The following is a 17,606-nucleotide window of genomic DNA, read 5'->3' on the forward strand; positions in this document are numbered from 1 at the left end:
ATAATCAATCTATATCTCTCGACGTTGAGGGACCGATGACGCTGCCAGCCCAATATCAACACAAAACGGTGACTTTTTGGTGATACATTGAAAGCTTTGGGATGTCATATGGATTGGTATCGTCCCAAAATCGACAATTTTATTTGTTTCATTAACAATACATTCGTGTTTTCAATCTGAAAATATCTCAACAATACGTTTCATTAGCAAGTAATGAATTAAAATGTCCTACTCTACTGTTATTTTCAACATATAAGAACTTAAATAATTCTGCAAGGTCTTTAATAACTGATTGTGTGTAAGGACTTATAGAAGTCATAATAATTAAAACCATTATGCCAGCTCTTCTATATAGCATGAGAAGTCTATCGATTAATTTTGTGTGGAAATCATTGGTAAATATTTTTAAAACTGAAAGTTTTTCATACAAATTTATTCTACTCACTTTTCTTTCGGTGTATATATACTGTGAAAGAGTGTTGTTTTGAGATACAAAAATATATCAGTTCACGAGCTGGTATTGAGTTTCGAAAAAGCTATAGCTAAGGACAGGATGCCACGTAAATCGCGAATGAACATATAACTGTTTGTGAGTAAAATAATATTAACTGAATGAGAAATATATTTATTCTCTGCAGTGATATATTACTTTTTATCTCAGTGCGTTCATATTCATAATGATTACCATTACTAAACTACTTCTAAGTAATGCAGAGGGTAAGTAGTAGTCATTTAAAGGCAGTCTTTACTAATTTTTCGCTGTGTAATTATATGGATTTCTAATAAATAAGTACTTTTATATCGGATTATAAGAAAACTATTACTAAAATACTCCTTAGTAATACATTACAAGTCTTAACTATATTTTTTCTGGGAAACTAAACGAAATATTTTAATTTTCTTGTCAATTTTGTTGTTTTGAAATGCTTATACTCTAAATGACTTGAAAATATAGTGACTTTGTTTGCAAAGAATATTAAACGATTTGAAATTTTCATGGAAAATTGATATTTTAAAATATATTTTTTTAATATTAAGTAACCATAATATGTTTAAGTTACCATTCACATTATCGTAGCAATCATATATATGGTTGTGGTAAATAAATATAAGTTTATGGCAATCATGTACATGATGAATCATTATATCATAATATGTTGTTCTCAGATTATGATAACCATAATCCTAGAACAACATAATATGGTGTAGTGTATGATTGCTACAATGATGTGAATGGTAACTTTAACATATTATGGTTACCACAACCACAACATAATATAGTTAAAAAATTTTTAAAAATTTTGAAATGGTTATGGTAAACATTTACAACTATATTTATACCCTACACCACCATAGTGGGACCCACCTAACGTATACACCCACCTTAAAGTATACCGATCGACTTAGAATCACTTTCTGAGTCGATTAAACGATGTCCGTCCGTCTGGCTGGCTGTCCATGTAAACCTTGTGCGCAGAGTACAGGTCGCAATTTTGAAAATATTTCGATCAAATTTAGTACATATTAATTTTTCGGCCCAAGGACCAAGCCTATTAAAACTGGCCAAAATTGGTCCATTATTTCACCTAGCCCCCATACAAATGTCCTTCCAAAATTGGACTTTATCGGTCATAAATGTTTAATTTATATATGTATCTCCACAAATTCTGCTCCAAATAAGTTTTATATACACGAAATTCATGTCACCAAATTTTGTTACGATCAGTCCATAATTAGTCATAGCTCCCATATAGACCCGCTTCCGAAAATAACTTTAACGTGCATAAATCGCTTAAAAATGTTGGAATACACACAAAATTCAACATAGTTACCTTTAATACAGACATAAATTACACGACCTAATTTCATGGTGATCGGTCCATAATTGGTTATAGCTCCCATATAAGGCCCACTTCCGAAAATCACTCAAAAATATAAATTATTGAAATTTTAAAAGAAAAATGTTTTTGCTCTTTTACTTAGTGTTGGGCATTATATGGTCGGGCTTGACCGACCATACTTTCTTACTTGTTTTAAATAGTTTCTCTGTTGTATTGTTATTACTCTTATTTTGCTCTTAATTGTTATTATGTATTCTTAATATTTCAATTATTGTGGTTGATTTCTTTAAGATGTTGTGCTTCAAAGCTGCGTCATCAGCCATCCAACCATCAATGTTTCTTTTTTAAAGCAGGCGCGGGGGGCTGCACACACTTGCAGACCCCTAAAAGTCAGAGTAATCCAAATAACTAAAATATGTATATAACAAGTAATAAATGTCATTTAACACTCATGTTATGGTATTTGTTATATTTATGGCATTTTAATAAAAAAAGAGAAACCTTTAAATACTTGAAATAAACCACAAAATATTTCTAAAAAAAATAAAGCAGCATAAATAAAAAAAAGCCATGAACAAAATCTTGGGGTTTTTAAATAGAATAGAAGAAAGAATTCTCAACTGTAAATGCTGTAAATGAAGGACACACTTGTTATACATCTAAATATACCTACATGAGTGTATAAAACGTATAAGTTTAATTATACTGCAGGCAATTCTTTTCTTGTTTTTCAAAATCTAGGGGTTTTATTCAGCTTCTTTTTCTGTGTTGTTTTTTTCCTAGCAGAAAAACACCTGCTTTGTGGAAGTCTTTAAAAAGCTGCAGTTGACTCAATAATAAAAAAAAACTTAAAACAGTGTTCTATTAAAGTTTGCTGCTTTTTTTGTGTTTTTGAAAAAGAAAAGAAAAACTAATACGTGCTTAATTGTTGCTGGAAAATTTACATGCAAATTCAAATAAAATAGAAAAAGAGATGTTCTTTTTCTTTTGTAATTGAGTGGGTTTACACTCAAGGAAATAAAAAGCAAACAATTCAAAAAGAAACATAAAAAACACTCAATAAATAGTGTGTAACAATCAAGACAAGAAAAAACTGAACGAAAACAAAAATAAAAGAAAAAAAAACATCTAGCCAAAAAAATCAAAAATCAAATTTTCCACTAGAAAAAAAAAACCTGAAGACCAGGCGCCGAATTACTGCGTTCGTGATCGAGTAGAATTGATCTTAGTTCGCTTATGGTCTATTATTATTTCAATATCGAAAATCTTGATTTGTAAAAAACAACAACAAATAATGGGAAAATCTATATAATTTAGAAATTTTCAAATTCTATAGATGGTTTGTTTAATTCTACCAATTATATTTCCATGAGTGTTTTCTGCAAACAAAACTAAAAATATTTTTTTCCTCATATTTCAGGTTATAAATAAGTTTTTATTTTATCGTATCAAAAGCACCCAGACCGCACATAGAAAAGTAATACAAGTGGTTTAAAAATACAGTTAATAAATATATATACATTAATTTATGTAGCTACTTTGTTTTTTTATAAAACAAAAGAGCCAGCGAAAAAATTTAGGCAAAACATAGGCCCATAAACATTTGTTAAAATTAGCACACATTTTGACGGAAAACAAAACATAAATTAGACAAATAAAATTCAACTTAAAACATGGCTGGCTATTAAATTGAATAAAATTTGAAATTCGAATGAAAAAAAAACACACACAAGAACTTTGAAAGCAACGCAAGAGACCAAAGATTTAGCACCGTAATAGAAAATTGATACACCAGGGGAAATTTTTATAGAATTTTCAAAATAGCTATTGGTAGAATTAGAAAATAGTTCGAAGAAATCTTTAAATAATCTCGATTTAAAATTAATTGTTATTACAAAGGCTTTGGATCAATAATGGTAGCTGGAATAAGATCAACGGAAAACAAAAGTAGTCCATAAGTAAACCAAAATCCCTTAAGAGAAACATAATTAAAAGGAAGTGCCTTCACCTCTATCCTTCAGAAAAATTTTGCTATGGTTGGCTATAAATAAAATTAAACTCAATTGGTTACTCTACCCATCACAGGTAATCTAACATAGAGTTAATTGTCACCTTACTGTCCCTAAGTAATCTAGAATGTAGCAAATTGAATATGTTTATTACATTTAACCACTACAGGAAATCAAATGTTGGAGAAATTGTAATTTTACTGTATTTTATGAGTAAATATACACTACGTATGCAGCAGATACTATACTGACTGTTTGGTGTCAATCAACTAAACCAAAATCCCTCAAGAGTTTAAAGAACTTACGTAAGAGAAACATAATTAGAAGGCACTTCACTTGTATCAAACTCAACTGGTTACTCTACCCATCCCAGGTAATCTAACATAGAGCCAATTGTCACTTTAATATCCCTAAGTAATCTAGAATGTAGCATGTTCAATATGTTTATTATATTAGACATTATGTCATGATTATTTTGACCACTATTGGAAATCTATTGTTGGAGAAATTGTCATTTTACTGTCTCTTGTTAGTACTATGTATGGAACCAGCCACTAGACTGACTCTTTGGGGTCAATTAATTTCATTCAAGGACATATGTGCAGCAAATTTGTGTTTCTTCGTTCAATTTTCATTAATAAATCATCCCCTTACCTGTAAAAAAGCTTATGTTTAGTTTTTAGATAATTTTGTTCATCACCTATTCCCAAATATATTTGGGGGTCGATTCTGGTTCTGTGAAACGGTGAAATGAAAAGTTTTTTCATATTTTTATAGAGTTTCTGATTCTCGTTTAGTGAAAAACTGATAAATAAATTCAAATATTTTCATATGAAAAGAACAAGTGGAATAAAACAAATTGAAGAACGGGAATCGCAATTTGTGTTTCACAGAACCAGAATCGACCCACTGCTTTTATATATTAAAAATACCTGTTTTTAAATCTGCTCAAAATTTGTTAAAAACACTTATGTAGGTATTTTAGAAGGCAAGTCAACGAAATTTTATTTACAAATCGTCATTAAACACATTTTTGTTTTGGTTATAAGGTTTTAAATACGACATGCTCGATCTTGTTTCCAGAAAGTTCTAAATAACGATTTGAGTTGACTTTGAAGACTAAAATGCCCTAAAAAAAGAATTCTATAAACTTGGCTGGACATCATTGCCCTGCCGAAATGAAGCATGATACATTTCGATCCTCCTGAACTTTTTGTAATAATGGCCATTAGACTTTTATTTAATCCTGAGACCATTCAGGATTAAACAACACTGTAATTGCCACCCACTGAAGTTACATGGATTGTCAAGAAACCAATTAAGGAGCTGTTCTAATAAAGCACTCAATTTCATTAAATTTGCCATAAGTTGTATTCCTCTGTCTGCCTAAAAGACAACATAATTATCATATATGAGGATCACTTGAGTTTCTCCTACTTATTAGAATAAATAGTCATATATCTTGTCCTATAATCAGTTGTGAACCTAAATATCAGGGACAGTTGCCCGAACTACAGGTTTAATTCTTGATAAGAATCTTCTTTATAAATTTTTACATTAATTTTAAATGAATTTTTCTATTAAGATTAAACTTTTAAATTTTATTCGCTGGAAAAAACGAATGGCGAATGAATCGAAAATCGTAATATTTTGTACCTGGGTAAATTTTTCTTTGGAATTTTATTCGGTTGCGAATAACTGAAAACGAATATGTTCCTTAGCGAAATTTAGAACATTAAAAGATTGATGTATACATATTTGCCTAATTAGCCAAATATATTAACTCCATTTTCTATTAAGTTTTTGTCGAAGTTATGATTTAAGAGATTCAGAGTTTCTTTCACAAGATTCATATTTAAAAATCGTCAACAAAAACTGAAACTTATTTAAAAATTTAAAATTCTATTCTTCTAAATTTAATTCCCTCGCGAACAATTGAATGTTTTAGATTCATCAAGCAAATATATTATTGTTACGTTTTAACCTTTTTAAAACGTTGGTTTATTTCCTTTATATAAACCGGATATTTTTGATTGCAAATAAAAGCCGTTTAGTAGTTTAAAAATTGTAACAACTCTTTATTTATTTAAAATGTACAACAACAACACAATAGTCACTCAGTGTTTTTTTATACACGTTTATAAAATCGCAGAAATAAAGACACTTTCACTTGAAAAATACAGCACACTTTAAGGCACTCAGTTGATGTTTATTCGAATAGCGTCTCTGATAAACTCACTAACGACTGCAACCTCTGCCACTATTTATAACATTGCCATCTGCACTCCAGATTGTTCTTTAACTGTCAAAATTCGAATATTCTAGATCTTACTAATACATACGCCATCTGTGGTGTACTTTCTACAATGTTCTTTAACTGAATATTCGAATTCGAATACAGCGTTGACAACTTACGATCAAATCAACTGAAAGCTTTTATTTAATAATGCCCACAGATATGTTACAGTTTGCTATTACAGCACTGTTATTTAAAGGCATTATGCTACTTTTAAATCATCCATTAAAATCGTTATATTTGAATTCAAGTACAATTTCATAACATTATCTTCATTTTACATTTTTATTATGTCAAATCGCGTAAGATATGATTTATGTAAATAATTTAGAGTTTCATTCACAAGATTTTCATTTAAAAATCCTCAATAAAATCTGAAAATTATTTAAAAAAAATTAAAATTGCATTCTTCGTAATTTTATTCACTCGCGAACAATTTAAAATGTTCATATTCTTTGGCAAAATTCAAAAGTTTAAAGGATAGATACAATATGGATTTGTTTCATTAGCCAAAGATAATAAATTGATTGTCTAACTATTGACTATTTGTTTCCAAAATAAAATTGCATAAAAACAATACCTATATATTAAAATTTATAACAAAACTGAAAATGTGTGAATGAAAATTGTTATTAAGTTCAAATTAAAGGCATAAAATTGAAAAAAATTTGACAAAAGAATATAACACACAACATGTTTTCTAAATTATTTAACAAATGACCTAAGTTATTGCTAATTTATTTATTTATTTATTTTAAAAGTTAAAAAAAAATGCCTTGATTGATTTTATAATTATAGCACAAGGTGTTTACAGCAGCAACTGGCAGCAGCATCCGAAAAATCTCATCTTCACCATTCATTCCACCAGCCAGCCAGCAGCAGCACAACTATTTTTTGTAGACCAAAAGAAAAGCAAGAACAACAACAAAAACAAAAGAAAAACTAAGCAGAAAAACAAGTGTGTTTAAACATGAACATTTTTTGGCTGCTGGCCAAAAAAGTAGAGATGTTTTGTTTGAAATTAAAAAAGAAAAAAAAGTGAAAAAAAATAACAAGAAGAAAATCTTCTAGTGCCATGGTTAAAAACAACAGAAGAGCAAAATAACAACCAACTAACTAAACAACAACGTTGTACGACGAGTACCTATTTGTACGTTCTTGCAATATCTTTCAAATAAATTGAAAAACTAAAGAAAATTGTTTCTTTTGGTTGCCGTTTCGTCTTTATATTTATGCATGTAGATACAAATAAAATGTACTTAAACGAAATTTTATTTAAAAAAAAAAGATTTTCAAATTATGTATGTGTGTATGTTTAAGAAGTTATGAAACATATAGCAAAAATGTAACAGTTAAGGCACGAGGTCATTGCAGAAAAGATGGAGAAAGTCAATTTTAAATAAAATTAAATGAATTGAAAAGAAAATTGTTGAAAGTTTTGCATTATGTCAAGGAAATCTAACCATTTCCTTTTATTTAGATTATTTTTAAGATAAAGCAAAAACATAATCATAACATATCAATTTGCAGTGAATAGCAATTGCTAAGAAAAGAAGCTAAAGCAGTTATTATTTCAGTTGTGAATTACAGTTTTTATGTAGTAAGCTAAAAAATACTTTATAAATAAAAATAAATATTTTTTAATTACAGTTGCTGTTAAAATTTTCTTTAATACAAACAAAGATGTGATTTTTTTGTTCTTTTTAATTTAAAAAAAAAATAATCTTAATTAATATCCCATAATAATGAACATAAATTTAAGAGTTGCATTTTTTCGGCTACATAAAGAAAAACAAAAATACAATAAAACAAAAATATATTTAATATTCAACAATTCTTTGCAAAAAATATTAATTATTATGTCTCATCAATCAAATAGAATTATTTTTATTAAATATACAAAAAAAAAAAACGCAGAAAACACAATTTACAGGCAAATGACATAAAAAGTAAACAAACAACAAATGAGATTGAAGCAACAAGATACATAAACGTGGTGACAATTAAATGTCATAATTTATTTATGTTAAAGATTTGTATTGTTTATTTATTTATTTGTGTTTTTATTTTTATTTTAAACATTAAATATTATTAAAATAAAATTGCTGTTTCTTTTTCATAACTACAGGTGCTGCAAAGATCACAGACAGCTTTTGTCAAATATTTGTCTGCTTATTGAAATAATATTTTCTTTATTTTTTTTTATGAAATAAGCGTAATTATTCATTTGTTTGTGTTTTAATATAAAGTATGCATAAAGTAATGTAGGAAGTTAATCAGGAACCTAGAATAATTAAGATTTCCTGCAAAACACAATGAACGAACTATTAAGGCAATACACAAATGCTTGGAAATGAGCGAGAGGTTTATTTTTATATGGAAAATCTCTTTCTACACAAGCAAGTAATAATAATAATGAGAGAGATATTTTGGGTTGCAAAAAAAAGGTGAATTTTTTAAGCGATTTTTAAAATTTGTTTATGAGAAACATGACTCTAGACTTTAAATATTGTTTTATAAAATCTTTTTAACCAAAAAACATGAGAGAAATGTCATAATAATGGACACTTCAAAGGACTTAAAAATGCGGGATTTACAATAGATGGCGTATCATTTTAACGCGGTTTTTGTTTTTAATAACTTATATGGGCAATTCCATATCATCGTACGGGACATTTGTACGCCTATAGAGTGAAATAGATTTTGTTATCCAAAATATTAAGCGCAATAAGGGTATATCGTACGTGACATAAAACGGAACTAATTTAGAGGTACATGTAGAAATATGCGAAAATATTAGAATCGTGAGAGGTGTTATATTTTCTTTTAATTTCTTACAATAAACGACATATTTTTCCTTTACAACCCGTCATATTTAAATAAAAACAATCTCTGTATGATTTTATAATAAATAAAATTTAATATCGTACGTGACATACCGTACGTGACAGATTTTTCTTTTATAATAAAACAATATATATTCTGTAAATATATTTATACAGAAACTAAAAAAGTGAATAGAAAATATACATTCGGTTTCAATAAACAATTTGACAATAGCAAAAAAATAATCAGTCAAATTCATTTCATTCTACAAGCTAGCCTAAAACATACATAAAACATTAAAAAATTAAATATAATCAGTTCAAAATATTATTTTTGTCTTTAAGATGTTGTAATATGAGCTAAATACGTTCACATAGTAACCTTTTATTATTTTCTTCTATACAAATCATCTTGAAAAAAAGTTTAAAGGGTTTTTGTGTTTTAAGTTGTGGTAGCGATTCTCGTGGAATTGCCCATATGTCATTTTGAAGGGTACATATCTGTCAATTATTCTCATTTGGATATTGAATATTATAGTGTAATCAACAAAGTTTTTTTTTCGAAAATGTCGAATTTTGTACCAACAAAGTGTCATTTGCGAAAAGTTTTGCTTTAATTATTTTACAATTTCTCATCAAAGCTTATGGTGAAAGTGTTCCATCGGTTTCAACGTACGAGAGATGGTTTGTTTGGTTCAGAAGTGGTGATTTTGACACTAAAGACAAAGATCGCATAGTCCAGCCAAATACTCGCATTATGTTTTAGGGTGTTAATCCATTCGGCAAGAGAGGAATAAAAGTATGAGGAAATGTGTAGTATTTCCAGATAGACAAACAGGAAAATGTACAAGATAGAGATCTCAACTTCTAGCTATAGCAAGAGGTGGATTAAAATGCGACTAGGAAATGATAACTGCTAATTCGGCAAAATCTGTTCGTAAGAAATTTGCCAAACAAATAAGAGCTAATTTTAGCATTAAAACTTTGTCAAAATGTTCCTAGTTTTAGGAAATAATGCAAAAAAATTCCATTTCACTTTGAAAACTTTTTACAATTAGTTAAATTAAACGAATTTAACAAAATTTTGGATGGATTATTTTGGAATTTATAGGCTATTACAAAATATTTTTGGAGAAATTATTCTTTTAGTAATACGAAAGTTATTAGAAAAATAAATAAAATTAAGTCATGGCCAAAAATTAAAATGTTTGAATTCAAACTAATTTTTTCTGTAAACTTAAGATCTTCTCTGTAATTTGTATATATGTATATATTTGAGTTTAATCGGACTTGTAGTTTGAAAATACTCGTATCATAACAAAATAAAATATCAGCGGCGCACTAAGTGCAGTAAAAATATTTATGTTTTTCCCCATTTTTGTATTTGGTAAATTTTTTTTGCATATTAGTCACTAATAATAATTTCATCAGATGGCGCTATCCATATTTGTAATTTGTTATTTATACATTATAGAAACATTTAAAACATTACACCAAACATTTAAATTAATTGTTTATTTGAAAAGCTTTTCTAAATAACACATTAAAGTAGAAAATTTACTATAAATCTTAATAAAATAAAAAAAATAAATTAAGAAATTTGAACTTCAAAATTTTTCAAATTGAAAATTTCTGAATTTCAATTGAAACTTTATAGAGAATAGACATAGAACGGAAACTCTCCTGTCAAAGACCTAACTCAGTTGTCAAAAACCTAATTGGTGAGAATGTATTAGTAGAAAAAACTATGTGAAAACAAAAACAACACTATGTGTGATTATTTTGAGTAATTTTTTTGTTTGAGTTTTTTTCTAGTTTCCGGTCTATGTTTCTCTATGATTAAAACTTTCTCAACATTAAATTGAAATTTTTTAAATTTTAATTTAAACATTACATCAAAAATTAAAATCAAATGTTTATTAAATAAATAATTAAATACTAAATCATAATAAAATATTTTTTTTTTAGAAATTTCAAATTCAACATTTTTCAAATTAAAAACTTCTTAATTTAAATTGAAATTTCTCTATTTCAAATTGAAATTCTTAATTATAATTAACATTTTCTCAATTTCAAATTGACATTTTTTAAATTTTAATAGAAATTTTCTCAATTTAATAAAATTTTTCTGAATTCAAATTGAATTACTAAATTTCAATTGAAACTTTATCAATTTCCAACATTAAAAATTTCTGATTTCAAGTCAAAATTATCAGTTTCAATTGAAATGAACATATTCAGCCTAACCACAAAAGAAATTTTAAAGCTAATTTATGCTAAAAAAGATTTTGTTTTAAAGTAGAACTTTTGTTTTTTCTTTACCATAAGAAGGATTTTAAAATAAGCCTTTAAAACTTTTTCAAACACAGATTCAAATAATCGAAAATATTTTTTAATGGAAGTAAACAATGAAAAGAAAAAATTAAAAAAAGATTAAAACAAATTTAAAATGGTTTTTATGGTACAAAATTTAAAATCATGTTTGACTTTATTGGTTTAAAATCTACTTTAAGGCTTTTGTGGTTATGCTGATTGAACATGTTTTTAAATTTATCAAAACAAAAAGTCCATATAACCGAATTTTACAGTAGCGGCTACAAAATTTTAGAAGGGATAACAAAAGTTTGGTTGCTTCAACCGAAATTCTTCCTTATCAACTGACTTTCTGTTAATAGAACTGAAAATTGCTATGTGTGCAACCGAATCATTCGATTGGCAACAAATTCGGTTGCTATCACGAATCAGTTTTCTCTGTTTATGTAAAATATGCAATTTTCAGTCAAAATATGCTTTTAACATGATTATGCATGCAAAGTTAATATTTCAGAAATTAGTATAAAGGAACAATGTCTAGAAATAAATTAAATTTGTATTTTCTTCTGCGACGGAAATCAGCTAAAATTAAAAGTACTATAAAAGATAATTTTAGCTATGTTTTAAAACCTTTTTAGAATGTTGGTTCTATTGAAAAACTACTGTCATTACACGTCGATCTCTCTACTATATATTTAAGATTTTTTTTTTCATTTTCCCACGTTTATGACATATTATTAAACCAAGTAATAATAACACTTCAAAATTAAATCTTATAAATAGTTTTTTATTTACAATTTCAAATAAATTTTATTGTAAATCATTTTGTACTCCATTAAAATTTTTTATTAATTTATTGTTAAAAAATAAGCTTGTTAACACAATTATCGGTTAAATCCAAATAAAATCTAGGCATTAAATTGTCAAATCAAATGATTACGAAATATTTATAGCGTACAGAGAACTAAGTAGGGGGTCTTTAAAACTCTTGAAAAATAAACACTGATAAGGTAACAACACATTTTTTTGTTTAAAATGACAATGAAAATTTTCTATTTTAGTTTTTTTAATTTTTCACTTACCTTATGTTAAAAGAAAATGTTTAAATAATCCAAAAGTTATAAAGGAGTTTTTCATAAATTATCCAAAAACAAATGAAATGTTAGGTAGAATGTATCCAGATTTTAACAAATTTCCACTAACTTGTAAAAGTAGCTTGTTTTCTTTGTAATTAAATTTAAAAAATGCTTTTTTCTGTTTTTTTTTTCTTTTAATTTGCAAAATTTTTATTTTGTTTTGGAAGTTGACAAAATGTTGTTGTTTTTTTATTTATTTTGAATTTAAAGAAAATTGTTGTTTTTTTATTATCCGTTTCAAACACTTAAACACTTTTAGAAACAAATTCTTGTGTGTATATTTTTAGCACTAGGAAGTTTATTTTTTTATTTAAAAATATTTTTCTTTTTTTTTGAGTCTTTAACAGCAGCGCGTTTAGGTTTTGTTGGCTGCTGATGATGGCTGTAGACCAAATAGTTTTTTTTGTTTTCTTTGAGATTTTTTGCTTTTTTTTGCATTTAAATGTTAAACATGTTCAGGAATAAACACTCGTTGGTTTTTATATACATAAATGTATGTAGAAATGTATGTATGTTTATTTAAAGATAACATTTTTGTTTTATTTTTTTCTTTTTTTTTGTGTGAAAAAACCACTTAAAAACACTTTAAAATTCTTTTGCTGGTTTTTGCTTTCATTTTTAATTCTATAGAATTTGAAAATGCACTATTTTGAAAAATTTTCATTTTATATACAATTTTGTTAACATTTTGTAAAGATTTTTCTTTTAAATTTATAAAAATTCTGGTCATATGTTTGTATTGAATTTTTTTAAGAATATTACAAAATATATTTATTTTTTTTAATTTTGTTTATTTTCCATTGGTTTGATTTTTTAAAACTTTTTTGGAATTTTTTGTTCTATTGTTATTTTTCTTTTGATTCTTTTTTTTTATAAAGAAAATTAAAAAAAATATTTTTTTTATCTTTAAGATATTTTTTTGTTTATTTGATTTTTTTAAAACTTTTTGTTTGATTGTTATTTTTTATAAAATATTTTATTTCATATTTTTATTTCCTTGTTGTTTTTTTAATTAAATTTCCACTTTTGTCTAATTTTCTTGTACAATCAGTAAAACAGTTGTGGTAAAAGTGAATTCTGTTTTTTCCATTACTATTGTATTGAATTTTTGAATATGCCGCGCATTGATACTCTCGGTAGCTCTTACAGATAAATACTCTTTAACTGCTAAAGTTGTTGTTGCTACTTATTCTTTATTTTTCACAAATTCATTGCAGTTTCAGACAAAAAAAAAATAAAATTGAAAAAAGCACAACAAAGACCCAATGAAATGCTTGAAACGTTAACAATACGAAAAAGAGCTATTTATTTAACACACAGATACAATGCGACAGACACACCGACATGTTTAACACACACACTCGCACGTGAACATACAACATGCATCCCATATACACACGCACACACGAGAGGATGATGTCAATTTACACTTTTGGCAGAGCAAGAGGAGATTCGCTTGATTTTAGTGTGTTTTTCTTTTACTGATTTTTTTTTGTTTGTTTGTTTTGAGGTTCTGTTACTGGAGATGGTTGGTTGGCGGTGATGATGTTGAAGATTTAGTAACAATTAATGTTAAACCGTATTAATGTTCATCATCCGCTTAGATGTTCTATTCACTTCGATGAACATCTTGTAACTATTTTCAAAAAGAGTATGCAAGCAACGCCAGACCCATCAAACCAAACAACAAACGAACCAACCAACTAGCCAGCCAGCCAAGCAAGACAAAACAGACAGCAGCAGCTATACTATAACAACAACAGTTAGCAGCAGCAGCAGCAACATTAACATCACCCCAGCACAAAGTATTAACTCGAACCACACAATAATACACAACAAAATCTGCCATCCAACAAACACACACTTACACAATTTGTCTGACTGGCTGACAGTGAGTGAGTCCAACTCGTACACGAAAATCACACCGAGATCTGATGGCCTGGTATGATGGTCTTACTCATACTTTACTTTAGTTCTGACAAAAAACACCACACAGACCCGCACTGCTCGTACTCGTAAACAATAAAAATTATCAAGACTCATACGAGTCCATTACATGCCAAAGACTAAAGACCACAACAGTAACAACAACGAAATATAACGCCTCAAACAACAAGTGATAATGCAAAGAAAGCAAGAGTTACCAAGAGTTATTACGAGTACAACTCGTAAAACAGGAAAGAGAGCAAAATCAAAGAGACTAAGTACATGCATACATACATCCGTACACATTACAATTGAACAGCAAATTCATAACATCCAGTAGCAGAAATAATAACAAAAAAAAACTGCTTACTCTGAGTAAATACACAAGACAAACAAGCAAGAGTATCCACCACAATGGATACAAAAAAAACTGAAATAATAATAAAAAAAAAAACTAAGTACGAGTACAAAACACGCAGTGTTTATCAACAACAGCAACAACACAACTGCAAAAATCCCCAACACGAAAATTTGAAATGCATCAAACAATCAAAATGCAAAAGAATAATGAAAATTGTGAAAAAAGAGTACTTTTGCTTAAAATGTACAAACACACCAACAACCACTATCACATAACAGAAGAAGACGACAGACGATGACGATGACAACACGAATAAACTCTCTTTGTTACGAATGCGAACAACGAAGCTCCCCTAATTAAGCAGACACGAACAGCAACGAGTAGCGAAAGAACAAAAACTATGTACACAACAAACTAAAGAACTGTTGTTGTTATTGTTGCTGTAGTAGTTGTTGTTGCTGCTGGTGGGGCATATAATAACAGCAACAACAACACTAGCAGCAGCAATAATAAAAACAAACCACTACCACAACAACTACTGTTAATGTGCATGCAGCCAGCCATCTCCATCCAACAATACACAGCACACACTTGTTAAACGAACAGACTCTACAGAAAATAGCCAAAGAAAAACAACAAATACAAAAGCAAAGCAATAGAAACAGCAGAGAATCTATTAATAGTGGAGACTCTTTATAATTAAATTTTTTTCCATCATTTAATTTTTGTTAATTCTTACAAGTGTTTTCGTTATTATTTCATTTTATTTTGTATTTTTTTTTTGCATTGTCCAGTACTTTATATAAGTGTGTTACTTGTTATTTACTAGTTGTTGCTATTTTTCTAATGTTATGAAATATTTTAAGAGTATTGTGAGTGCTAAAGAGCCAACAATTTAAAGAATACTCTCTTAGTATAATTCTAAATATTTATTTTAAAAAGCAAAGAACAATATTCCTATAATATACTAAGTTACTTGTAGTTCTTTTATATTAAAAAAAAACAAGTAAGAGTGTTATATTCGGCTGTGCCGAATCTTGTATACCCACCATCAGTATGAGATAATAAAATATTTTTCTGATATATCATGGACCGATCCTTACAAAAGTTATTAGAAAGATTTAGGTTCATATAAAACATGTTTATATCCAATTTTATTACGATATTAATTATTATAAGAAAATTATGAATGTTCAAGTCATTTCCTATAGGGAAGTTTTGTATGGGGATTAAGGAAAAATGTGGCCCGATTTTCGCCATACTAATTTGTGCAAAATTGTATCAGTATTGCAGCATAATCAAGAGCAGCCATAAATAATTACTCAAACAGTATTCCGGGGGGACATTTCTATGGGGCTAGGTGAAATCTTGAACCAATATTGCCCATTTGTGAAACATTTCAGCCAACCAGCTCTTTTGGTTTAAGTCCTATAGTGTTTTCAACAGACAGACGGATGCACATAGCTACATCGTCTTGGAATCTTATGAGAACCCATAATATATATAAATATATTGTGATGTGTTACAAACGGAATGTGAAAATCAATATGCAACCCCCCATATTTTTTGATGGTAATTATAAGAAATCTTATTTGTATGATGCTATGGTTTTGAGATTTTTTTTTCCTTCCAACAAATTTTTTCCGAGATAAGAAGATATTTTGTGTGTTGTTATCAGTATTTAGAAGAAAGAAAAAAAATAGACTTATACAAAAAGATCAAGTTTGTAATAAACCAAATAAATAATTGTTTAGATTAGACAAATGTTTTTAATGTAATTAAGACAAAAAATTAAATAAGGAAAAATAGTTTCAAGTTGGAAATTAAGACAAAGAATATTATGAATTTAAATGGAAATTAAGTTAACCAGCTGTACAGAAGCGTATATACCCTTCATTGACATGTGTACATGAAATATACAAAATACGTTTTAATTGTTTTGTTAAAACAATTTTTTCGGAAAAAACTGTATTGTATTGCCTCACATCATTGTATAACCACAACTCTTTACCCTAACCCTTTGGTGCTCTATATTAATTAAAAACATGAATCATAGATTTATTTCGTCTTTAAATGACTGGGTAAATTATGGCAAAATCATCCATTTCCCAGAAAGTTTTCAATTTCCAATGATGGTAGTCAAGATCACGTTCTCGTTATGTTCCCGATCATGAGCGACATCAAAAATACACTAATATTCTAATATATATTTTAAAGAACGACGAAATGGATGTAGAAAACCTTGTAGATTTAATGAGCGATCACAATGTTCTTTTTAGAGATCGAAATATTGATCTAGTACTTCCCAAAATCGAAGATCCCGTTACAATGAAATGTGCGAGATAATCCTCCTAAAGGTGATATTGAGCAATGCAAAATCGATGCCACCGAGTTAGTAAAGATGAAAAGGTTTCACTGTCAAAGAAAGATATATATCAGGAAACAGGTCAGGATTTTAAGTTCCTTACGCCTGCTCCACCGCCAGACAGTGATCTTAAATATAACAATTATGATAGTCTATTTCGAGGCAGCACATCTTTTGAATCAGAGCGGTGACATTGACGAAGACTATTCATTCCAATGACAATTGGATCTCCGAGTCTCACTAGGCCAAAGATTGTCAATACAGCAACAGCTGTGTCAACCGTAACTTTGACAACAGTGGAACTGTTAGCATTTCGAGTTGTTGTGAAATTAACCAAATGATAAGTTCGTTAGATATCAGTGAATAGCCAGATTTTGTTGAAGAATCTAGTCTACTATGAAGATGATAATAGATATCAAAATTTAAATTGTGGAAGATGAGTCATTATTTGGCTCCAAAAGTAAATCGAGATGGTTCATTAGACTGATGAAGCTGATTCATAATTTCTCAAATAGGTCGGATTTTTCAATTTTC

At 28.1% G+C, this 17,606-nt stretch overlaps 1 protein-coding gene across 5 annotated transcripts in view; it reads right to left on the reverse strand.

Annotated features, from left to right (window-relative positions):
• The window catches only part of LOC135952518 (putative uncharacterized protein DDB_G0282133), a 71,457-nt gene extending 56,948 nt beyond the window's left edge, over positions 1–14,509 (reverse strand). For 3 of the 5 annotated variants that reach the window (XM_065502516.1, XM_065502515.1, XM_065502514.1), the window contains exon 1: positions 12,367–14,509. The gene's annotated coding sequence lies outside the window, so the exon portion shown is untranslated. The remainder of the gene's footprint in view (positions 1–12,366) is intronic. The other 2 variants (XM_065502517.1, XM_065502518.1) reach the window with 2 other exon arrangements.
• Between the last annotated feature and the right edge of the window lie 3,097 nt (positions 14,510–17,606).

The sequence above is a fragment of the Calliphora vicina genome, chromosome 2 (assembly GCF_958450345.1).
Source record: "Calliphora vicina chromosome 2, idCalVici1.1, whole genome shotgun sequence".
Lineage (NCBI taxonomy): Eukaryota > Metazoa > Arthropoda > Insecta > Diptera > Calliphoridae > Calliphora > Calliphora vicina.